Source organism: Rhinatrema bivittatum, chromosome 3, assembly GCF_901001135.1.
Source record: "Rhinatrema bivittatum chromosome 3, aRhiBiv1.1, whole genome shotgun sequence".
Classification (NCBI taxonomy): Eukaryota; Metazoa; Chordata; class Amphibia; order Gymnophiona; family Rhinatrematidae; genus Rhinatrema; species Rhinatrema bivittatum.
In genome coordinates this window covers 297222401-297247575 of record NC_042617.1, presented here as the reverse complement: position 1 = coordinate 297247575, position 25175 = coordinate 297222401, and the positions used below count along the sequence as shown (strand labels likewise).

The 25175-nt window shown below is 46.0% G+C and overlaps 1 protein-coding gene across 2 annotated transcripts in view; it reads right to left on the bottom strand.

Annotated features, from left to right (window-relative positions):
- CERS5 (ceramide synthase 5) overlaps positions 1–25175 on the bottom strand; it is a 98052-nt gene that overhangs the window by 10051 nt on the left and 62826 nt on the right. Inside the window, exon 10 of one of the 2 annotated variants that reach the window (XR_003855559.1) lies at positions 10996–11102. The exons of the other annotated variant lie outside the window; for it this stretch is intronic. The gene's annotated coding sequence lies outside the window, so the exon portion shown is untranslated. The remainder of the gene's footprint in view (positions 1–10995; positions 11103–25175) is intronic. 2 annotated transcript variants of the gene reach the window in all.

The following is a 25175-nucleotide window of genomic DNA, read 5'->3' as shown; positions in this document are numbered from 1 at the left end:
TAATATATAAAGGATCTGGAAATGGGAGCAAGTAAGGTGATCAAATTTGTCAATGGCACAAAATGTAAAGTTGTTAAATCACAAGAGGAGTGTGAGAAATTACAAGAGGACCTTGCAAAACTGGGAGAGTGGGCATGCAAATGGCAAATGAAATTTAATATGGACAATTGCTCTGCATACAAACTTGCACACAGCTAATAGCGCTCATTATATGTAAATTCCATGTAGATGAGGCTATTGGCTATTTCCTCATGATGCAAAAAATCCATGTGCCTGAGGTGCACTTTTTAACCCATAAAATTTTACGCCTGCCCCGGAGCAGGCATAAAGTCTTCTCACGTGTCCACAGGTCAACTTAAAAAAAACTGCACCTCAGATGCACAAGGATTTTCTACATCACGGGGTACTAGCTAATAGCCTCATCTACATGGAATTTACATGTAATGAGCGCTATGTGCAAGTCTGGACACATGCTTTGGATGCACTGATCCCCTTATGGCATCGCAGGGCTTATGGACACGCATCCAAAACATGGTTCTTCCTACTTAGTTTCATTGCGATACTAAGGAGAAGAACCACAGAAAGCAGCACCATAAAAAAAAAAAAAAAAAAAAAAAGCGTTGATGGAAAAAAACATTTTTCGGGGCTTACAATATACACATCTATAATATACCAGCTCTGGGTCACGTATATTGTGTGTGCCAGTAAATTAGCTACCATGGAATAAAATGGACACTTAAATTGAGCGTCCGTTTTCTTAACCCACACACAGCCATGTTTCCTAACCACCAGATGTCATGGACAGTTGGACACACACAACGTATCCTTAAGCATGATCTTTTCAGCGCGGCAGCTCACTTGCTAATTGCATTGGGTGCCCAAGAGAGGTGATTGTGCACATGTTAAATGTGTGCCCAGTTTAGAGGCATGGTGTTAGCGCTTCTATATTGCATCAGCCTGCCCATTAGGAGTCACTCAGGAAAAGAATCTAGGTGTCATCATTGAAAATACATTGAAATCTTCTGCTCAGTGTGCAGCAGCAGGCAAGAAAGCAAATAGAATGCTAGGGATTATTACGAAGGGAATGGAGAATAAAACAGAATATCATAATGCCACTGTATTGCTCCATGGTGTGACCTCATCTTGAGTATTGTGTGCAGTTCATCACATCTCAAAAAAAGATATAGTATAATTAGAAAAGGTACAGAGAAGGGCAACCAAAATGATAATGGCATGGAAGTATTTATGAAGAAAGGCTAGAGGTTAGGACTCCAGCTTGGAGAAGAGATGGCTGAGGGGAGATATGATAGAGATCTATAAAATGAGTGGCATGGAAGTAAAAACAATCAGTAGTTTACTCTTTCTAAAATTACAAAGACTAGGGGCTACACGATGAAGTTACTAGGTAATACATTTAAAACTAATAAAGAGAAAATATTTATTTATTTATTTTTATTTATTTATAATTTTTTATATACCGCCGCTCATCAGAGATATCACGTCGGTGTTCAGAGAACAGAACTTACGCCGGAGCGTTATACATTTAACAATGGTTAAAATATAGGTAATTGAACAAAAAACTAGTAGGAGAAATTAAGGCGCCGGCCGTACGGCAAAACGATTCGACTGCAGGAGGTCGTTCCCAGACCCCCGCTGGACTTTTGGCAAGTCTTGTGGGAGTCAGGAGGCCCCCCCAAGCTGGCCAAAAGTCCCTGGGGGTCCAGCAGGGGTCCGGGAGCGATCTCCTACGCTCCTGACGTCGTTTTGCCGTACAAATGTACGGCAAAACAATTTGAGTGCAGGAGGTCGCTCCCGGACCCCCGCTGGACTTTTGGCAAGTCTTGTGGGGGTCAGGAGGCCCCCCCCCCCAAGCTGGCCAAAAGTCCCTGGGGGTCCAGCCTGGGTCCGGGAGCGATCTCCTATGCTCCTGACGTCGGGGGACAAAAAACAAAATGGCGCCGGCGCCATTTCTACAACGCACCGCAGGCCCGAGAGTAAAAGATCACACCGGGACCCCCGCTCTGGACCCCAGGTAATTTAAGGCATTTTGGGGGGGTTCGGGAGGGTGGGGGATTTATTTTAAAGGGTCTGGGTGGGTTTTAGGGTTGTTTTAGTGTGCCAGTTTTTCCGCACTCCCCCTTCCCCCTTCCCTTCCCCCCGATTTACGATTTTTGACGATAAATCGGGGGAATTCCTATTGTATCGCGCTTCTAACGATTTTTGACGATTTAAAATATATCGGACGATATTTTAAATCGTCAAAAAACGATTCACATCCCTAAATTCCACTGTGGCCTCTGTCAATGAAAACTTCTCTTTAGACCTGCCATCTTGGTCATCTTTCCATACTATCAGTGAGGATGCCACCTCTCAGTTGTTAATGAAAAAAATATTTCCTTGTGCTCTTAGTCCCTTTTCAATGGCATTATTGAAAGTGTTAAGATGAGATTACAAAACCAATTACAGAAATCAACTTATCACTATCTTCTGGTTCCTTGCCTCCTTCCCTCAAGCACACTTCTGTACCTCCTACCCTTAAAAAAACAAAACACACTAAGATTGTTGCCAACTACCATCCAATCTTCTCACCACAGTAACAGAGGCAGCCGTACTCTCTCAATTGCATGATTTTCTAGAAGTCAACTTTCTTATTGACCAATTTCAATTTGGCTTCCAGGAAAGTTTTAACACATAAACCTTAACATCCACCACTGATACTATCCCTGAGAGGCTTTGACAAAGGCATTCTCTACATCATAGTTTTGCTTGATATTTCCACCATATTTGATACACTAGACCATAATAAACTAAACACACTGACTGCGGCCCTTAGGCTTATCTGGCACAGCTCGAATGGTTTTCCTCATTTTTTACAGGCCAATCACAACAGGTATGCCTTAGCAACAGTACTGGACTGGGCAGTATGACCACCAGTGTTCCACAAGATTCTGCCCTATCAACCACCCTCTTCAATATTTACCCGACACCGCTCTGTAGGATTTTGGTTAGTCTCGGCATAAACTAATCAAGTTTACACCAACATCCAGTTTTTTTCCCCCTTTTTCTTCATCTTGGTCATATACTATAGGTCTAATAAAATTATAGAAACACATAGAAACAAAGAAATGACGGCAGAAGAAGACCAAACGGTCCATCCAGTCTGCCCAGCAAGCTTTCACTTTTTTTTCCTCCCCCATACTTATCTGTTTCTCTTGTCCCTTGTAAGTGACTTTTTATTCTATTTCCCTTCCACCCCCGATATCGATGTAGTTAGCAGCGCTGGAGCTGCATCTAAGTGCTGGAGCTGTTTCAGTGCTGGAGCAGCATCTAATTGAAGTATCTAGCTAATTGTTTAGGGGTAGTAACCGCTGCCATAGCAAGCTACTCCCACTCATGTTTATCCAACCTATCCAACTCAGTCCTTGAGGGTTGTTGTCCGAATATAAATCATCTTTACTTCATTCCCCCTGCCGTTGAAGCAGAGATCTTTTCATCATTCCCCCTGCCGTTGAAGCAGAGAACTATGCTGGATATCATTGTGAGTGAAGTATCAGGCTAATTTGGTTTGGGGTAGTAACCGCCGTATCAAGCAAGCTACTCCCCTGCTTTTTTGTGGATGCAAATCCTTTTTTTTCACATTTCCTCTTGCCATTGAAGCATAGAGCAATGTTGGAGTCGCATTAACCGTGTGTATATTTATTTAATTAGGAAATTTATCTCCAGGTAGTAGCCATCATGCCCGCAAGCCGCCCCCCATTCCTCTTCACTTCATTCACATCCTCTATACTTTATGGATCCAGTGTTTATCCCATGCTTCTTTGAAATCCTTCACAGTTTTGGTCTTCACCACTTCCTCCGGAAGGGCATTCCAAGCATCCACCACCCTCTCCGTGAAGAAATACTTCCTGACATTGGTTCTCAGTCTTCCTCCCTGGAGTTTTAAATCGTGACCCCTGGTTCTGCTGATTTTTTTGCAACAGAAACGGTTTGTCGTTGTCTTTGGATCATTAAAACTTTTCAAGTATCTGAAAGTCTGTATCATATCACCTCTGCTCTTCCTTTCCTCTATCAAAAGATGGCTTCATCATAATAAACTATTACTCAGCATTGAAAAAACAAATATTTTTTACTGACTACGTTAAGAAAAAAAAAACCCTCCCCCACCCAAGGCATTCCCCTAAGGAAATATTCAAAGGTCATGCTAGAAACCTGGACGTTATCATTGACACAAACTTATCTATGAAACCACATATTGAAAATGTCGTCAAACTTCCTTTTTCCAATTGTGAATGCTCCACGGCTTCAACCTCTTCTACAACCACAGGATTTTCTCAGTATCTTACAAGCCCTTGATCTGACCAAAATCGATTACTGTAACACACTATTACTTAGGTTTACCAGCAACCTCTATTAGAGCCTTGCAACTTGTTCCAAATGCCACCACTCAACTGCTGACCGGTGCCAGGTTACATGACCGTATTACACTTTTTTTTCCCCCCTACACTGGTTACCCGTCAAGTGGAGCATCCAATTCAAGGTTCTAACCTTGCTGCACAGGCAAAACAATACCTTGGTTTAATGTCATCTTACATGTATATCGGCCAGTACGCCCCCCTAAGATCTAGTAAAAACCTCCTTGAAGTCCCATCCCTGAGGTTTGTACACCACTGCACTGTCAGAGAGCATGTTCTCAATAGCTAGACCATCCAACTGGAATGCCCTACCAGACCAGTTCTGCTCAATAGCTTGTTTAAAAGCTTTCAAAAAAGCATTAAACACTCATTTCTTTTCAGAAGCATTTTTTCCTCTTGAAATAACCTTGTCTGGGCTAGTATAACATAAAATAAACCTATGTTGTTGGTTTTAATAAATAACTTGTACTTTGAATTATCAATGTTATCTGTAAATCACTTTGTACCCACTGGGGCAGATTTTAAATGCCCTGCGCGCGTAAATCCGGCCACCTGGACAACAGTGCATGCTGCAAAGGTCTTATGTGCACGAATGCCCAGGGAACCAACTCCAAAGTGGATGCCATGGAGCCCAGGACTTAGAGATAATCCCAGACTGCTGGTACACTTCACTTAAGCAGCCCTTTCACCTGGGCCTGCAATTTCAAAGTCGGTCCGAAGCTGGGAAGACCTTGCCCTCCTGCATGTCGAACAGCGCTCCTAGGTACACCAGGCATTGCATGGGCACTAGCTGGCTCTTCTGCAGGTTGGTGACCCAACTGAGAGACCTCAACGTGCTCATTACCCTCTGAAGAGACTTGGTCCGGATGAGCCAATCGTCCAAATACAGATGTACCAAGATCCCTTTTTTTGCGCAGAGCCGCTGCCACCACTATGTGCGAGGTGCCGTGGCCAACACACAAGCGAGCACGAAACTGAAAATGTCATCCCAGCACCTTAAACCTTAGGAATCTTTGATGGTCCTGCCGGATCGGGATGTGCAGATATGCCTCCGTCAGATGCAGCGACGCTAGAAACTCCCCTTTGCGCACTGCTGCAACTACCAAGCGGAGCGTTTCCATACGAAACCTGGGCACCTGCAAGCACCGATTCACCTTCTGCAAGTCAAAGATAGGTCGAAAGGAGCCTTCCTTTTTTGGGACCAGGAAGTAGAGTACCGACCCTGACCCTGTTCCGCAGGAGATACCGGGCAAATGGCATTTAAGTCGAGAAGCCTCTGAAGGGTTGTCCACACAGCCTCTCGCCTGCCATGCGAAACCACATGAGACTCCACAAAGGCGTCCCGAATCGGATACAAGAAATCTAGAGCGTAACTGTACTTGACCACCTCCAAGACCCAATGGTCCGAGGTAATCCTCTCCCACTCCTCGTAGAAGTTGGATAATCTGCCTCCTCCTGCTTCTCCAGGGGAGTGGGGGGCCCCTGGCCTCATTGCACAGGTTTACTACTGCCTGAGCCCTGGCTGGTGCCCCTCTCTGGAAGTCCGACGGCCTCTACAAAAGGACTGCTGTTGACTGGAACCCTGCTTGGAACCAGGTTATCAGAGCGAAACCTCCGAGAATCCCGAAAACGAGCTTGGGACGGGAACACCTTCCCTACTAGGTTTCCTATCCTCTGGCAACCGATTGCCTTTAGTCTCCCCCAATAGCTTCACCAACTTGTCCAAATCTTCCCCAAAGAGGAGCTTTCCCCTTAAAGGGGAGATTACAAGGCTGCACCTTGGAGGACAAGTCTGCCGACCAGTTCCGCAACCACAAAAGCCTGCGGTACGCAGCGGAGGAAACCATAGCACGTGCCGAAGTCCGTACCAAGTCATACAGAGCATCGTCCACATACGCTACACACCTGCCTCCAGTCGGGCCGCCAGATGTCACCTTTGAGATCTTCTGGACCCAAACACCGACAGGCCCGTTGCATCATGCTGGCACATACCACCACGCGCAGCCACGCGAGACCTCAAACAACTGCTTCAACTGAATCTCCAGTTTGCGGTCTTGCGTGTCCTTCAACACCGCTGCCCCAGCCACCAGAATTGTCTTCTTAGTGACTGCCGAAACAGCGGCGTCCACTCGCGGTACATTCAGGAGGTCCAATGTCTCAAGATTCATGGGATAAAGCTTCGCCATTGCTCTGCCCACCTTCAAACCGGTGTCCGGGGAATCCCACTCCTGGGTCACTAACTTCCTGATCTTCTTGGGCAGAGGAAAGGCAGTCATCGGTCCTCTAAGACCGTCGAGTACCGGGTTGACACCCTCACTAATTAGACTCCTCCAGGGAGACCTTGACCCCTAATTCCTCCAGCACTTGGGGAATCAAGGAGCGTAGTTCCTCCATCTTGAACAGCCGTATCACCCGAGGATCATCCCCATCCAGAACTGAGAACTCATCTAGGGCTGGTTCATCCATGGCGGGGTCTCCCAGGTAGGGGGCGGGGTCAGGACCCATATCCATCCCCAGAGGGTCTGAGGGATCCCCTGTTGAACAACCACCGCTGTCTCCCCGGGGTGATGGAGCCCCAAGCTGCTGAAGGAGCTCAGGCAGACCCTGAGAGGCCTGCTTGGGACCCCTGCCCATGGGGTCTCCAGATTGCTCCGTGATTTTCTTCACTCCGGTCCTCTGATTGGCCAGAAATGCCTGATGCAGGAGAACAAACTCGGGAGAGAGGTCAACCTGCTCCTCCACCACGGGACCCATGCTGCCCATCTTCTCTGGCTGCATGACCTAGCTCCACTGGGGAGGGGAAACCCTCCCTTGCAGATCTGAAACCACTGCATCAGGAATCGAAGGTCCAGCCAAAACGCAGCCCCTGCCGACTGGAGCACCCCCCTCCTGGCCAGAAACGCAGGATAGAGAGAATGCAAATCCAGCTGGTCCCCTGCTGCGTGGCTGGCGGCCATCTTGAATTTCAGCGCCATGTGACGAACCGCTCAGCCACGCGGCAAAGAAAAATATCTCCGGTGCCTACCGCACAAGAATCCTCAAACGGTCCCCTGCCGGCGAACCAAGGCTCCCACAACACACTTCTGGCCCCAACTGCGCCTCCCACACCGTGGGAAGGCCCGAAAAGGACATACCCTGGGGTGGGGGGGCGAGGAAAACCTCCCCCCTCAGTTGAGAAGCGCCCACCTCCTCACAGCCTGCTCTGCCCCGCATCAGGCTTCAGGACACAGTCTCCACCGCCCTGGCCAACTCCGGAGGAGATAAAAAAAAAAAAGCAGCCTTTTTAACTTTAACGTTACCAAATCTCGCAGAACAGCAGGGCCAGAGGAATGGGGGAATTGCTTCGGAGGCAGAGTGAACCAGAAGTCTCTGGATGTCTGGCCCGCCGGCAGAACATGGGCAAAACGCAATCCGGGGTATCCAACCACCCGGCTCCACTGGAAGGATGGCCTGCGACAATGCCTAACACCTCAGGAAGCAAACACACTATACTAGCTTAACTAATCTAACGATTCCTGTATTATTATTATTTTTTTTTTAATCTAAATCCTAGACTGCAGGTTTGCATCTCTACCATCTGCTGGAGTCAGAGAGATACTGAGGGACTGCAGGTGGCACTCTCTCTTATGTAGTAGTGTCCAAAGTTTTGCCTCTGACTCCATCTGCTGGCAGGGATACACAACCTACTGGTCTGCAATGATCTGAGAATGTACAGGAAATAGTCTTGGGTGTTATTTATGGTTGCAGCGTGTGGGTAGCTCTGGGACCAAGCTTTTGAAATAAGTTTTTAAAAACTTGTCAACTTCTTTGCTCATTGAGAAAACAGCCTGAAGAATTAACCTAAATAAAATTGCCGATTAATAGCTGGCTTAACTTGCGTTTTAATTTCTTGGTGATGGTCACATTTTCTCTAAATTTGCAAAAAGTTGGTCTGTATATACTTTATCTGAATTGGCATAGTACTTAAAAAAAAAAACTGGTTTTGAAGTGCAAATTTGTCTTCAAGGCCCACCTTTCTGCCCCACACAGGCACAGACCTGATTTCTTGCAGCTTTACTCAATTAAATAATCCCACTTAAAAACACTAGGGGCTTTGTTACTTTTACCCAGAAGCCTATTTGTGTCTTGACTAAGATGTCTCTGCTCTATGGAGCGTACTATCTTGTGTGTATCTTTACAGCAGTGCATACTCCCAGCAGCGTTATATAAATGATTAATACTAGTTGCAGTCTTAAGACTTCTTGACTGCAATAGATTATATGTTTATTGCGTCAATCAAGCCTGAAATTTTCACATTGTGAATTCCAATGCTGTCACTTCAAATGTTGATTGCTAGGACAATGGTCCTCACAGCTGCCCTTAGGTTCTTCCAAGCCCGCATGGATTTCAGGATCTCACTAATGAATATTCATGTGCTATATGTTCATACAATGGCAACAGTACTGTGTAGAACTCATGCATATTCATTTGGGATATCCTGAAAGCCAGACTGGCAGAGAAACACCACCCTGTTGGAATAGCTGAATGATGCAACTAGAGGCGATAGCGCACATTCCTAAAACCAGTGGCACAAGTACCTAGCATTCACTTTTTTTGGTAGAATTCTCTTCATTAATTTTACCAGGGCACCATGGGGAGATGAGCAAATAGGTTGCAGGAATATGTGTTGATCTGGGAAACTTAAAATCAATAAACCTTCAGAAACTGTCTCCAAATGAAATACAACCGCATAAATGAGGCACAGTGTGAACCTACTTAAAGGCGATCAGGAGATCAAAAATATTAAAGAATGAATTTTAAAGAATTTTAGTATTAGAAGTAGGGTGTCAAACCGGATGTAGATGTAAGACCTTAAACATGGAGGTTACCCGGACGACTCAATCATCCACACAAGGTGCCATATTGTCTTTGAGCTGCAAAACAGCAATATATTTTTAAAGCACTGTTTACCTGCAGTTTTGCAGCTCAAAACATATGGCACCTTACGTGGATGATCGAGTCGTCCAGGCAACCTCCATGTTTAAGGTCTTACATCTACACTTGGCTTGATAACACCCTACCTCTAATACTAAAATTCATTCTTTAATATTTTTGTTCTCCTGATTGCCTTTATTAAGTAGGTACACACTGGGCCTCGTTTTTGTGGTTGATCTGGGAAACGCCATATTAACAAAAAGCAAAAAGTCTGATTTGTTGCAAGTTTACACACTTTATCAAAGCAAGAATAATTAAAAGACCCATCAGAGAAAGCAATAAAGAAAGATTGATAGAAGTGATGTAATCTGATTGGAGAAATACAAATTAAAAGGAAAAGAAAGAATATGATGGGGGGGGGGGGGGGGAGAATAGGGTTGCCAACTGCCCAGTTTTGGACTGGACAGCCAGGTTTTCAGCTGGACTGAACAGTATCCGGTCAGAAGTACTGACCAGACACTGAAAATCCGTTTTTTGCAAGAGGCTCCTCTTTCCCCACAGCTTCCTGGTTACAGGGAAAGAGCTGATGGCTGTGCTGTGTCCCCGCCCTCTTGCCTCTGTTCCTGTGTTGTGATTGGATGGGATGGAGAGGGGAGGCGGGGCACAGCACAGCACAGCTCTTGGTTCTCAGCACTCCACAGATCTCTGCCCTCTGGGTTCCTGCCCCTCCCTCACTAAGTGTTGGGCCAAGACCTGAGAGAGGGGCTGCAGTGAGCCAGCCATGGGACACAGTCACAGAGGAGGGGGTGGAGAAAGTCACAGAGTAGAGAATGGGGAGAGAGAGAAGGGACACAGAAAAAGTGAGGGAAACAAAGATAGACACATGGGTAAGCAAGGGAGGAAAGACAGAGGGGGGTATGGAAGGAAGGTCACAGAGAAGGGGAGACAACGGGGAGCATAAAGGAAGGTGGGAGACAGATGGGGTAAGGGAAAGAAGAGACAAGGGAGACAAAGAGGAAGGCACTGGGGAGGAGAGGGAGACAGGAGAGAAGGAGGGAGAGAAAGACAAGCATGGAGAGGGTGGGAACTAGAGACAGGAGGGCAGCACAGAGGAGGGGGAGGGCAGAGAGAGACAGGTGGCATAAAGGAGACAGATGAAAGATTGGGAAGGTTTTAAGAAAAGGGAGCGTGAACCGTCTGTGTCTGAAAGGAGGCTGTGTGTTTGGGAATGTGGTATATGAGAGGAAGTTGTGTGTTTGGGAGTGTGTGCGTGTGTGTGTATAAGACAGGATGTGTGTTTATGGGGAAGTATGGAGGTGAGAGTATATTAGAAAGGCTTTAGTTGTGAGAGAGGCTGCCATTGATGTGTTTATGAGCATAGTTGAAATAATATTTTATAAAACAAAGTATATTGAGAGGGGTTCTTGAAAGCCAAGTAATGATTGGATCTACAACTCGCAGTAGTCTGTAACCTTCCCCCTCCCTCCCAAAACATGAAGTTTAGTGGGGTGTCCAATTATGGTCCATGGAAAAGTTGGCAACCCTAAGAGTGACAGGAGACAAGACACATGAGTTGCCTCATAGAAAGGAAAGCCATCAGAATACTAGAAAGAAGAAATAAGAGATATTTACAGCTGTACAGGCAAAAAGCACAGATCAAAAAACTTACATGCAAAGGATGAAATTTCCCCACTGCAACCTGGCACAGAGAAAAGGAGCGAGAAAAGAGTGAAGTGAGGAGTGGTAAGACATCTAGTCCTTCCCTGGCTAGGTCACCTGGTCAGGAGAGAAAAGCAAGTAGAAGAGCAAGATGTACATTTCTAGGTGCAGTGAGAAAGAGAGAAAAGAGAGCACCTTACGAGCAGCTGCCAAATGACATCAGCTAGGGTCCATCTCTGCAACAGCTATGCTGAGGCCTCCCCTTCCCACCCCCCCCCCCCCCACCCCCTGTCACTGGAACACCCATCTGTGTACATTAAAACAGGTTTACTAAGCAATGCTGTAAAAATGTGTTCACACAGATTATTTACTCAGAGTAGTTTAATTGGGAATTTGAGTTTTTATTGCTTTGGAAATTCCCCAAGTAAGAAATCCTGGCAGTTGTCACACATGGCTACCGTCCTTGCACACAGGTCCATACAAGCAAAACTGACAAATCACATGCTTCACAGTCAACACCACTGCAGGTGAGAGACGGTTTGTGATCCGTCTCTCAAAACATTTATTTCCAGGAAAAGAACAGGAACATGACTGAAAGAAGTTTTTTAATAGCAGTAACTTACATGCACTTTATTTTTATTTGTCCCTTTGGGGAGACAAAGAGTTGCTTACCTGTAACAGGTGATCTCAGAGGACAGCAGGAGGTCAAGTCCTCACACATGGGCGACATCATTCGATGGAGCCCAGCATGAAAAACTTGTGTCAAGTTTCTAGAACTTTGACTGAATTTCTCTGAATGTACCCGGGCATGCATTTCGCCACACATTCATGCAGGGTCCCCTCAGTCTTATAACACTGAATTAAAAAAACAAAACCCCCACAAAGTGGTGACCCAGCTTCACGGGGAGATGGTCGGGTCTCATGAGGACAGACATCCTGCTGTCCTCTGAGAACACCGGTTACAGGTAAGCAACTCTGCATTCTCAGAGGAAAAACAGAATGGCAGTCCTCACATATGGGTAAATTGTTAGCTATAGGCAGTCCCCCCCCAACAAAAAAATGGAGACAACCACCAGTGCCAACTAGCACCAACAACTATATTTTTGTTGCCAACAAGCCTTTTTTTTTATATATAGGAGACCCAACTGAACAAAAACAACAGGCTCTAGCTGGGAACAGAGTTGGGTTCTAAACTTCAAATTCTGGAGGACAGACTGGCCAAAGCTGTCGTGTCAGTCATTCCTGACCAAACAGCAATGTGATGTGAATAAGTCACCCATGTCGCAGCCTTGCAGATCTCCTCCATAGAGACTGCTCGTCGGTGGGGCATCGACATTGCCATGGCTCAGACAGAATGAACCTTGATCACCTGCAAGATGCAAACCTACCTGGGCATAACAGAAGGAGATGCAATCCATTTGCAAATTGGATAGCATCTGTTTGGCAATGGCGATCCCCAGCTTAATCTGATCAAAGGAAACAAAAAGATGGGTGGACTATAAGCTTCAGTCCACTCTAGACAGAAGGCTAAGACTCTCTTGCAGTCCAAATTGTGCAGGGTTTGTTCACCTTGATGTGAATGAGGACTGGGAAAAAAAAATGTTCGATGGATGATTGACTAATTAAGATGGAAGTCCAGGACTTCTAGTGTGCTCTATGCCTGGCTGGACGTGAGCAGGAGATGCTCCAGGATTCCTCTAAAAACTGATATTTAGCAAGCATACTTCAAACTAAATTGCCTACTGAAACTGATCTCATTGTCTACGCATATGAACAGATTTATGATCCCCAGGAGGGAAGGAATGAGCGTAATACAGACCTGAACAACTCGAAAGAGGGCCAATCAAGATAACCACAAAATGGCTGCCTGGTCCACACCTGAAGCAGCTAGCAAAAAGAAAGATCGCTATGGTGTCTGTGGATGAAACAGTGAATATTTCCAAGGAGGTCTCAGCGGCTTTGGAGGACAGATTAAGTAAATTGCAATCTGAGAAGGATGAGATTCAAGAGAAATTTGATGCCCATACACAGCATTTGAATGAAACTGAATAAAGAACAGCAGCACAGGAAGAAAGCATGAGCTGGTTGGAACAGCAAATGGTGAATTTTATCAAAGATGCAGCACAATTGCCTAACTGCATAGACAACCAGGAAAAGGTTGGAGCAATAATCTACAGCTGATTGGGCTATCTGAATCAGTCAAAGATGTGGAATTGGCAGGTATTTTCAAGTACTGGCTGCCAGACACTCTGGGCCTAAGTGTATCATCTCCTGCCTTCATATGTGAACGCACCCATTGTGTGGGAATACGCAGAGAGGATGATGGGAGACCTAGGCCAGTAATGGTGAGGCTTCTTAATTGGGCTGGTTCGAATTCTTAGAGCTTTCTGACAGCAACAAAGAATGAAGTATAAAGGGCATCGACTTCTACTCTAATGATTACTCTGTGAAAAAGTCACAGCCCAATGGAAGGCCTTCTCTATAGCGTGCTCTGAACGTCGTCAGCAGAACATGAGGTTCAACTTGCTTTTTCCTGCTAAGATGAAAGTATTTCATGAGAGCAAATCTCTTACCTTTGCCACTAAACCAAAAGGTGTAACGCTATGCAGTCTGCCTTGATCAGCTAGAGAGACTTGACTTCGGAGGTGAGCCTGTACTTAATCTTTTGGGCATGGGTGAAATGAAATGATCTAAGACCATCTATTATCCATCTAAATTGGGCAGGTTAAAATCTGACACCTTGGGTTCCCTGCTTGACTTTTAGATTTCAGTGCTGTTTTATTGATAATCTGTATCAGGCGACTGAAGTGAAAGACTCTTCTGAGAGATGGTGGATCTGCTCTTTATATTCATGTCCTTGGCATCCACCAAATTGCGAGCGGAGGGAACTGTTGCAGTATTCTGGAGTCCACTTTGACTTGGTGGACACTTCTAGAACTTGGGGACACGCCTTGCAACATGGCATCGATTTTTTTTTTTTAAGCAGCAGAAGATCTAGCAATACAGAGTTCCCGACATATGATGATCTCATCCTTTGCATTTTGGGGGATTACGCTTGAACTGAATGGTTTTACTATATCTAACATTTTCATTGATCTATAATTTCATTGTTGGTTGAAGTTTTTATTCATTGCTGCTTGTTGACAGCTATTGTGTTTATTCACAAGAAGTATAGAAAATTGGTTCTTACCTGCTAATTTTCGTTCCTGTAGTACCACGGATCAGTCCAGACTCCTGGGTTTTGCCTCCCCTTCCAGCAGATAGAAACAGAGAAAGTTTCACAGGCACTGCCTTATAACCCGGTGTGCCACCTGCAGCTCCTCAGTATTTCACAGTACCCAAGGAGAGAATTCACTGACCAAAAACAAACTTTTTTTTTTTTAATTAAATCTATGTGCCCCCGAACGAGCAGAGGGTCAGGAGAAAACATTTTAGAAAGAACATCTTAACAGAATTATTGAGAACCTATGCCATTCTTCAGGAAATTATCAGATGTAACACAGATCAAGCGGACTCTCTAAGAAAAATCCCAAACCTCCCCAGCAGGTGGGTTTGCTGGACTGATATGTGGTACAACAGGAACGAAAATTAGCAGGTAAGAACCAATTTTCCTTTCCCTGTACGTACCCGGATCAGTCCAGACTCCTGGGATGTACCTAAGCTTCCCTAACTGGAGTGAGACTGAGAGTCCCACTCGAAGAACACTTCTGGAACCTGATGTCCAAATGGTGTCTGGCAAAAGTATGTAAAGACTTCCAAGTAGCCGCTCTGCAGATCTCTTGCGGCGAAGCCAGTTGGCATTCCACCCAGGAAGCTGCTTGAGAACGGGTAGAATGAGCCCTTAACCCCTCCGGGACTGGGCGATCGCAACATAAGTATGCACAACCAATGGCTTCTTTCAACCAATGCGCTATAGTGGCTTTGGAGACCTTGTGGCCCTACTTTACACCGCTCCATAAAACAAAGATGATCAGACAAATTGAGACTCCAGGAAGGGCACACCTGACGCAACAAGGGTCGCAAATGTTTCACTCCTCGGAGAAAAACGCACCATGCCCAGATTAGCAGCCAAAGCGGAACCATGAATCTTGCCCCTCAAACATCCTAAGGTCGAGACCTGGACCCATAGGGAATTAAAGGATAAACCCTTCTCGAGGCCACCTTGTAAGAAGGAAAGAATTGCTGTGACCAAAGCGTGGCGAGGATCAAGCACCTGTGCCGTACACCAAGACTTGAAGATCCTCCAAACCTGCACATATGCCAAGGAAGTACAGGTCTTATGAGCTCGTAGCAGAGTAGAAATAACCGCCTCTGGGTAGCCCTTTTTCCTTAACTGCCTCCTTTCAAAAGCCAGGTCGTTAGACAGAAGTGATCTGCTTGATCGAAAAATATAGGGCCCTGCTGCTGAAGATTTGGCAGATGACCCAACCTCAGGGGCCTGTCCCTTGCTAGGTTGACTAGATCCACAAACCAAGGCTGCTGCGGCCACTCCGGCGCTACAAGTATCACTGGCCCTGGGTGAACCTCTATCCTCCTGACGACCTTGCCCAGAGGCTATGGAGGAAATACATAAAGTAGAACATCGACCCCTTCTACTCCGTGTTCTCTTCAGCGACTGAAGAAATGGGGTGCCTTGGCATTCATTTGAGATGCCATCAGATCCATGTGAGTCTTGTCCCACCTGCTAGAGATCAGGTCCATGGCACTGTCAAACAGATCTCACTCTCCAGGGTCTAATAGCTGGCGGCTGAGAAAATCTGCTTGCACATTGACAGACCACCCGCTAAGTGAGACGCCACTAACAGTGACAGATGTTGCTCCATCCAGCATCTCTGTTTCCAAGGCTACAGGCAGACTCTTGGTTCCCCCCTGCCTGTTGATATAGGCTACAGTCGTCGCATTGTTGGATAGGACTCTGACTGGCCAATTGCACAGAAGGGGAAGAAATTTCTCCACAGTCAACCACACCACTCTTGTCACTAGGCGACTGATCAACCAAGTCTCCTCCTCTGCTGATCACTGGCCCTGTACTGACTGAGCCTGACATACAGCCTCCTCAACCGGGGAGACTTGCATCTGTCATCACCACTGTGGTATCTCGAGGTCCACCCCACATTCCAGATGGTCCTGACCAAGCCACAACGAAAGACTGGACCTGGTGACCTCCGTAAGTGGGAGATGAAACTGTTGTAACAGCGGGCTCCAGCAGGACAGTAGCGCACTCTGTAAAGGTCTCATATGCGCAATGCCAACGGGACCAGATCTAAGGTCTATGTCATGGAACCAAGAATCTGTAAGTAATACCAGACCCTGGGCACTCGTGTTCATAAGAGACTTTGAACCTGCGCATGCAACTTGAGAATCCGTTCCTGTGAGAGGAAGACCTTGCCCACATGGGTATCTAAATGTGCACCCAAGAACCCCAGAACCTGAGAAGGAGAAAGATGGCTCTTGGCTAGGTTGACAACCCAGCCCAGGGATCTCAGGCGGTGTAGAATCATCGCCACCGCCCACTTGCAGAGTTCCTTGGGACTTTGCACGGATGAGCCAGTCATCCAGGTAGGGGTGGATCAGCATACCATCCCCTTGATGAAAGTCCTCAGGGCGGTGGCAAGACCGAACGGGAGAACACAAAACTGGAAATGCAGCCAGAGGATCATGAATCTGAGGTATCTCTGATGGTCCTGACAAATCCTGAAATGAGATACGCCTCTGTGAGGGCCAGCGACATCACAAACTCTCGTATGCACCACTCCTATGACAGACCAAAGAGTCTCCATGTGGAAAAGGGGCAATTTTAGAGCCCCGTTTACCTTTTTTTTTTTTTTTAAAGTCAAGATTGGACAAAGAGCCGTCCTTCTTTGCAATGATGAAATAAATGGAATAACGTCCCATGCCTTGTTCCTCCTGGGGGATGGGAATAATGGCCCCCAGGGTCTTCAGCCTCTGGATAGTCTGCTAAACAAGCTTCTTCTCTGGAGAAACACAGGGAGATACCATGTACAGGTTTCTGAGCAGCTGAGCAAATTCTAATGCTTAGCCTCGCTTGATCATGCTTAGAACCCACTGGTCAGATGTGATCTTGACCCACTCCTGGTAAAAGAGAGCCAGCCGACCCCCGATAACTGGAACAGAGGAGTGGATCGACCATGCCTCATTGAGAGGATTTAGCTCCAATAGCTCCTTGGCTGTAGTTATCATGGTTTGCTCTGCACCCTCAAAAGGATTAGGACCAAGACTGAGACCTCCCCGAGGCCTGTCTTTGGCCTGCGCTCGGAGCTCTGCTCTGATGGAACCGCCTTTGACCACGAAAACGAGAGTGAACAGAGGAAAAATCCTATCGGCCCTTTAGGCTTGAACTCAGGGATCTTGTGCACCTTATCTGTTCCAGGTCCTCCCCAAAAAGGAGCTTGCCTTTGAAAAGGGAGCGCTCTGAGCTTGGCCTTCAACAAAATGACCACTGCCCAGTTGTGCAGCCACAAGAGCCTCTGAGCCGAGCTGCCGACCCCATTGTTCTGGAAGAAGTACGAATAAGATCGTACAAGGCGTTCACACCATAAGCCACCACAGCCTCTAAAATTTTCTGCAAGCTTTGCCTACTGGGGCTCGAGATCCCTGGCTCTTTGCAACTGCTGCACCCATCTAAAGCTTGTATGGAGCATAAAACTGCTGCAGACCACCACTTGAATGCTCAGAGCAGAGACCTCAAAAGTTTACTTAAGGTACATTTCCAGCTTCCGATCCTGCAGATCTTTCAGAGGCGCTGCACTTGCCATGGATATGGTGGTGCACTGTGTGACTGCTGAGATGGACGCGGCCACCTCAGGGATTTTCAACAGTTCCAGAGTATCTTCAGAGTATCTTCAGGCAAGGGATACAGCTTGTCCATCGCCCTGTTGACCTTGAGCCCTGTCTCAGGAGTATCCCACTTCCAGACCATCAACTGCTTCACCATCTCATGAAAGAGAAAAGTTTTGGCTGGACCCGTAAGCCCACCATGACCAGGTCCTGGCTCGGCTCCACTAGCGGATCTGCAATCTCTAACTCCGCTAGGACGTGCAGGATCAGAGGAGCCAATTCCTCACGTTGAAACAAGCGAACCACCTTGGGGGGTCATCCCCTTCCACAGAAGGAAGTTGAGCGGGCTCATCCCCCTGATCTGGGCCATCTGAGGGAAGAGGAATCTCGAGGATCATCTCCATGATCAGACTCCTCCGAGGAGACAACCGGAAACCATGCGGGCCCGCGCTGCCGCGTCCCCCAAAGATCACCCCCCCCCCCCCGGAAAGCAGTGGGGACATTGGCCGGCCTGTGTGAGGCTCAGGGAGCGTTCACCGCAATGTGAGCAACGGCTCGCATGAGGCATGGTACAGCAGACGTGGACTGCGGGCCGGGACGGGAGAGCGCAGAGAACAGAAGCAGAAAAATAAAATCTGAGATAAGACCAACTCACTACTTCCTGCTGAGAAAATCAATCGGGCCGGCAGCCAGGAAAGCAGCTTCTTTTTTTTTTTTTTTTAAACTTTACTAAGAAGGCACAAGGCAGAAAACAAGGCAGAATTCCAAAGAATCTTACCTGAAGAATCGACAAAGGCTGCTCAAAACCCTTGCTGAAGGGAAGGGAGCTGGACCACCAGCTGTCACCACCAGCACCCTGATGAACAAATTTTGGGGTTTCCAACCCCTGCTCGTCCTTGAACCTACAACCAGGGGGGATGGTCCCACCAGGACCTGCCAACCCCCTGGGAGGACAGAATCCACTGAAAAGCTGCCTTCGCTTGTCTTGGGTTCAGAACCGCAGGTTTTGCACCACCTCCATCTGCTGAAGGCAAAGAAATACTGAGGAGCTGCAGGTGGCACAAAACTGTCTCCATCTGCTGGAAGGGAGGAAAACCTCAGGAGTGTGGACTCATCCGGGTACGTACAGGGAACCTAATTATGCTACCTTTAATATTATGGGTGGATACTCCCATAGGTGAACGTTTCTGGTTGCAAATTACACCACATGCAGAAAAGCACAGTGAGAGAGTTTAGGCCCTTTGGGGCAAAGTTCCGATGGTTTGACATATGTTGTTTTGATTTTGGGGATTGTGTATGTGGATTTTTGTGAATGAATGGTGTGCATATGTAGTGGGCAGTAGAGAGCGATCGAATGACTGGGTACAGAGGAAAAGCAGATTAGGACTAATAGTTTTTCATGTACCTGAAGATTTTACTAATGCCATATAGGGTTGCCTATATCTTGGCTGGGGTGGGGGGGTATGGGGACTAATACTATACTCCGTTCTCTTATGCTGTTGATCATGGGGGCCAAGGTGCCCTAAATGCTCAATGAGTAGTATCAATGTAGCTACCTTAAATGTAGATGACAATTTCACCTATAAAACATACTAAACTTCTTATCTTCCTGAAAAAGGCAAGTGTTCACATAGCCTTTTTGCAGGAAACGCTCCTAACTGATGAGGAGCATGTAAAACTGAAAAAGGATTGGGTGGGGATCTGTGGTTTTGCTTCCTATACTCGCAGACAGAGGGGTGTGGCAGTCCTGATACACAAAAGCATACCATTCACATTAGAAATGATTCTAAAGGATGATACAGAGAGATTTGTGTTTATGTTGGAAACTTTGTATGAGGAGAAATACTTAATGGGAAACATTTCTGCTCCCAATGTATATTCTCATGAGTTCTACACTCGATTAATCTCTGAATATAAACTGGTGACTGGTAGTAGATAGCAAGGAGGATTGCCAACCTCCACGCACTGATGCACCATCTAAAAACCCAAAGGGATTAGTTTGGTGTTAAAAGAATTGGGTTTACTTGATATTTGGAGAGTGCTTCACCCATGCACAAAAGATTATACATTTTCTAATCCTCACCAAAGTTATTCAAGGATCAATTCTACTTTACTTTCTGACATTTTAATTTCCCCAGAGTAGCTTCTGCGCCCTTGGGGGCTTTAACGCTTTCAGATCATGCCCTGGCTTCTCTTTCATTTAAGGTGGGAAGTGCTGCTCAAAACAGCAGTGGGCGGAGGATGAGCTCGGACCTTATGAAGGATACCGACTTTTGTACTTGCTTGAGAGGTAAGTGGACAGAGTAGTTCGGCTTCAATGATAAGTCTAATTTTCAGCCCACTTTACTTTGGGAGGCCAGAAGGGCTGTACTGAGAGGGGACTAATGGTGTATGTGGCTAGGAAGCTGAGGCAGAGAGATGCAGAAATTTTACACCTCTCCACAAATTTGTTTTTTTAAGTAAGCAAAAGAGACATGCCACCACTCTTACCTGAGCACAAACTGAGATTAGATGAGACCACGGGCCTCAAATAAATTATTGCATTTGAGAGCACTTCATGCCATGAAGCATTACAAATTTCAATTCTATAAATATGGTAACAAGGCGGGCAAGATGTTAGAGCGCCTGATCAAAGATACACACCACAAGGTCTTTATTATGGGTTTATGCAATGCTCAAGGGAAACTAACTAATAACACAGAGATTTTACAGCTCTTTAAATCTTATCATGCAACTCTATATGATAAGAAGGAAGTGAATGAAGAAAACAGGAATCAGTTTTTCAAAGATCTAAATTTGCCACAAGATACTGTGCAACCAATTAGCCCAAAATATTTCTGAATCCAAGATAGGTGCATTCAGATCAGCTATGACTAAATTAAAGTTAGGAAAGTCTCCGGGAGTGGATAGGCTAGGTCCTGAATTTTATAAAGATTTCAAAATTCTCTCTCAAAGACGTTGAAACAGGTTTATGCATTACATCATGGATTCTACTCTCTAGAGATTACCCAAGCAGCAACTGTAGTCCTTCCCAAAAAGGAAAGAGATCGGGAGAGTTCCTTCCTCGTACCGCCTAATTTCTCTTTAGAATTTAGATGCCAAGTTATTAGCCTCTATACTGGTTGCCCGATTAAGTAAAGTCATTCCAGACTTGGTAGCACAAGATCAAACTGCATTTGTGAATGGCAGATATGGAGTTACCAATGTCTGCAAACTATTAACTATTTTGGTACATATGCCTTCTAGACAGGGGAAAAAAAAAAAAGCCTTCTCCTGTGCTTAGAAGCAGAAAAAGTTTATCATCAAGGTAATTTGGGGTTACATGTTTTGGGTATTGGCAAAGTGGGGATTCCATAGACGGTTTGTATCATGGATTCAACTTATATCATAATCCCAGAGCCAGGCAAGTTACAAATGGAGTAATGTATGTCTTCCCTATTTGACCTGAAGGGTGGTATGCACCAGGGCTGACCACTGTTATATCACATATGTTTGCAGAAGACATCTTGCTGCTCTTGGCAGATGCGATACATGATATCCCTTATGTTCTGCAGATATTTGCCGCCTTTGAAACCTTTGCAGGTTTAAAGATCAATTTTGAAAAATTTGAGGCTATGCCACACTGCATTTAATATTTGGGGGTATGGATACCATCAGATTTAAACACTTTATATGAACTGAATTTTAAGGACCTGAGGGCCTTTCAGGAGCAACTGAAGGTGGTGGCATGAGCTGCCAGTGTCTTTCCTGGGTAGAAACCCTTTTCAAAATGATTCTTCTCCTGAAACTATTATATAGACTACAAGGTAGCCAGTTAGGTATCATCTGAAAAGACTTGGCGCTGTTAAAATCAATGCTCACTCAGTTCTTATGGAGGGGTGGCAGACCTAGGATTAGTTATTAAAAGTTGATGAAGGGTAGAGAGTTGGGAGGGGTGGATGTTCCCCATTTCAGATAGTACAATATGGCTTGTCAATTATGATTTATAGGAGAATTAAATGATGGAAAAATTTAAATATACACACCCAAATCTGTTACATGATACAGTGGAGCTATATTCCCTGCTAAGCTTACTCCATATGGTTGATGCGGATCTTCCAACTGTGGGTAGAAGGAATGTTCTACTCTAACCAATGATTAATACGTGGCGAAGCATTCGTAAACTCTGGACTGATGGATTTTACTCAATTACTACTCTTACCATTGATTCCCACCAGGGCTAGAAAGAAGGGTACTACCTTCAGTATTTCATAGATGGATAAACGTATCTTTGTACAGTTATGAGCAGCTTAGGCAATCATTTTCTCTACCACAAAGTAATTCTATGATTTTCTGCAGGTATGCTATTATGTCCTTTCTTTGACCTTCATGAATCTCAGATTTTATAAGACATGAAGCTTTCTGATGAAATGGAGTTTATAGGAGAGGGGAGAAACTCAGTTTCCCGGTGGTATAAGTTTTGTAAAAGTAGTTAGAACCCTTGGCTAAATATTGGCAACAAGCATTAGGAACTGCAACCAGTTATGCAAAGATTAAAGATAGGAAAATTGGTTCTTACCTGCTAATTTTCATTCCTTAAGTATCATGGATCAATCCAGATGAGTGGATTTATCCATCCTTACCAGCAGATGGAGGCAGAGAACAAAAAAACTTAGGCACTGCTACCTCAGTGCCACTGGCAGTCCCTCAGTATTGACCGGTACCCAAGTCAAGATGTCTACCCTAACAAACCACAATAAACCTTGGGCGAACAGAGAAAGTTGGAGCCCCCTTGATTTAACACAAATGTATACCAAATTATGTACAGTTTTCATTACTCTGATTATATCAAATGCCAGCTCAATCAATTTAGCCATATCCAGAAATGAGGAAGTATTTTATCAGATGCAGACGGGTCACTGGACTGATCTGTGATACTTTTCAGGAATGAAAATTAGCAGGTAAGAACCAAATTTGTTTTTCCTGTTTGTAGCCCAGATCAGTACAGATGAGTGGGATGTATCCAAGCCCCTCTATTCTGGGCGGGAACCCAAAAGATCCGCAGGCAATACTCTCCTCCCAAACATCACTTCCTCTGGAGTCCGCTCATCTAAGCAACAATATTTTGTAAAAGTGTGAAGAGAAGACCACGTCGCCACTCGACAGAACGCCTGCGGAGAAAGCAGTTGACACACCACCATGAGGTCACCTGCGCCCTAGTGGAATGTGCTCGCAATCCCTCCGGCAATGGCCGGCCCTCTCAGATGTAAGCCAAAGCTATTGCTTCTTTATTTTTATTAAGTTGAAGGCTAATCAAACAACGAAAATATACAGAACACCAACATTGCAAAAAATACAAAAGCTTTCAACTTTTACAAACAGTATACCCTATTCCCCTTTCCCCCCTCTTCCATGAGTTCACGTGAGACAGTAAAGTAGAAGACACCACACCTGGTGTGCTACTATGTGTAATGCAAAATTTACAAAGCTGACTCTACTAAGATGATGAATCAATGCCCTGGTACCAAACGTATCTAATTATCCAATGTTTTTTTCCCATTCCATGAAAGGTGTCCATGTGGCCTGGAAAAGAGTTGATGTTTTGTGCAGCGCTGCTGTAATCGCTGCCATCTTGCAAAAGTAATGAACTTTTTGTTGAACTCGCTTGAGTGACCGGCTTAATTTCTGGCCAACGGTTGTCGCTGCCCGGCCGCTTGCAGCCTGTTCTGCTGAAACCTATGTTGTCCTTGAAAATGAGAGTGGAATGATGGAAATCCTCTGGAGGGTTTTGGCCTGTCCTCTGGTAAATTGTGAACTTTGCTCTTCCCCAGGGATTTTATCAACTGCTCCAAATCACCACCAAATAAAAAACCACCTTTAAACGGAACAGCCCCAAGTTGAGCCTTGGATGAGACATCCGCTGACCAGTTTCGGAGTCACAAAAGCCACCTTGCCGACAACATGGTGCAAGAGGAAGTGCGGAGCAGGTCATATAGTGCGTCCGCTCCATAAGCTACTGCAGCTTCCAAATGTTTTGCCTGTTCTGACTCTCCCGGAGTAAGATCTCTAGACGTCAGCAATTGCTGGACCCAGCGCAGGCTCACACACATGTAACTGCCACACACCGCCGCATGGATACCTAGAGCAGACAACTCAAAGATGCGCTTAAGCAGGACTTCCAGCTTGCGATCCTGAAGATCTTTGAGAGCCGCCGAATCTGCAGCTGGAATAGTGGTCCGCTTGACAACAGCCGAAACTGAAGCGTCAACCTTAGGGGACCGCAGGAGCTCCAGAGACTCATCTAGTAACGGATACAGCTTATCCATGGCCCGACCAACCCGCAAACCAGCATCTGGAGCGTTCCATTCCCTAGTCATCAGCTGCTGAAGTATGGGATGGAAAGGAAAAGCTTGGGTTGGCATCCTCAATCCCGCCAGGACTGAGTCCACAGAGTCCTGCAGCGGAGCATGCAGTGGGAGCTCCACTCCAAGCTCAGAAAGCACTGAAGGAATGAGAGATTCCAATTCCTCCCGCTGAAACAGACGGACCACTTTAGGGTCATCACCATCCAAGGGGTTCTGCTTCCCCTGCTCATCTTCCGATCCCGCACCAGCCAGGGGGGAAAGGAGAGGTCACTGTATCTGTAGCCACAATGCCAGAACCTCCGGAGCGGCTGCTCCTCCTGGAGCCAAGGAGCCTTTTAACTTTGTGACCCATAGAGATGGGGGCACATCAGTGCGCTTAGCTACCTTGGGGGACGGTCCCTGTGCAGGTCTCTCCGGCAAAGCACCACCTTGCGGAGACCTGGAAGCCAAAAAGGCTTTATGCATGAGGACAAAATCTAAGGAAAAAAAGAGTTAGAATCCCCATCATCCCCTCCTGGGACATCAGGATCCTCATGAAAAAATTCCTGGTCCTGATCAAAAGCATTATCAGGGAGGAAGTGACGTCAGCCGAAGCAATGGCTGCTTAACTCTCGAGCTCCTGTTTCTTCCCGGATAAAAAGCTTACGAAAGCTCCATTAAGCGGGGCAAACAGTGGATTAAAGATATCTACCGAGAGCATTTACTGGTGGTTAACGATCGTGATGGCAGCGAAGAGGAAATCTGTAGATTTCCAGTGTTACTCGTACCAGAAGGCGGGGGGAGCGGAGGCGGCGGGCCCGGCGCAGACCGCGGGCATGGCGGCGATGCCAGAGCACGTGGAAGAAGAAGGGGATGAATTTAATGTTGCATCTGAAGAAGCGCCCACCAGATCCGACTTTCGGGACTGGTTTTGTAGCATACGCCAGGACTTGAAAAGCTATAAAAAAGAAATCACAGAAATGATGGACGACTTTCAGGAAGAAATGAGCGCTATGGGCCGGAGGGTCGACGACCAGGAAGGTCGACTTGAAGCGCAAGCAGAAACGGC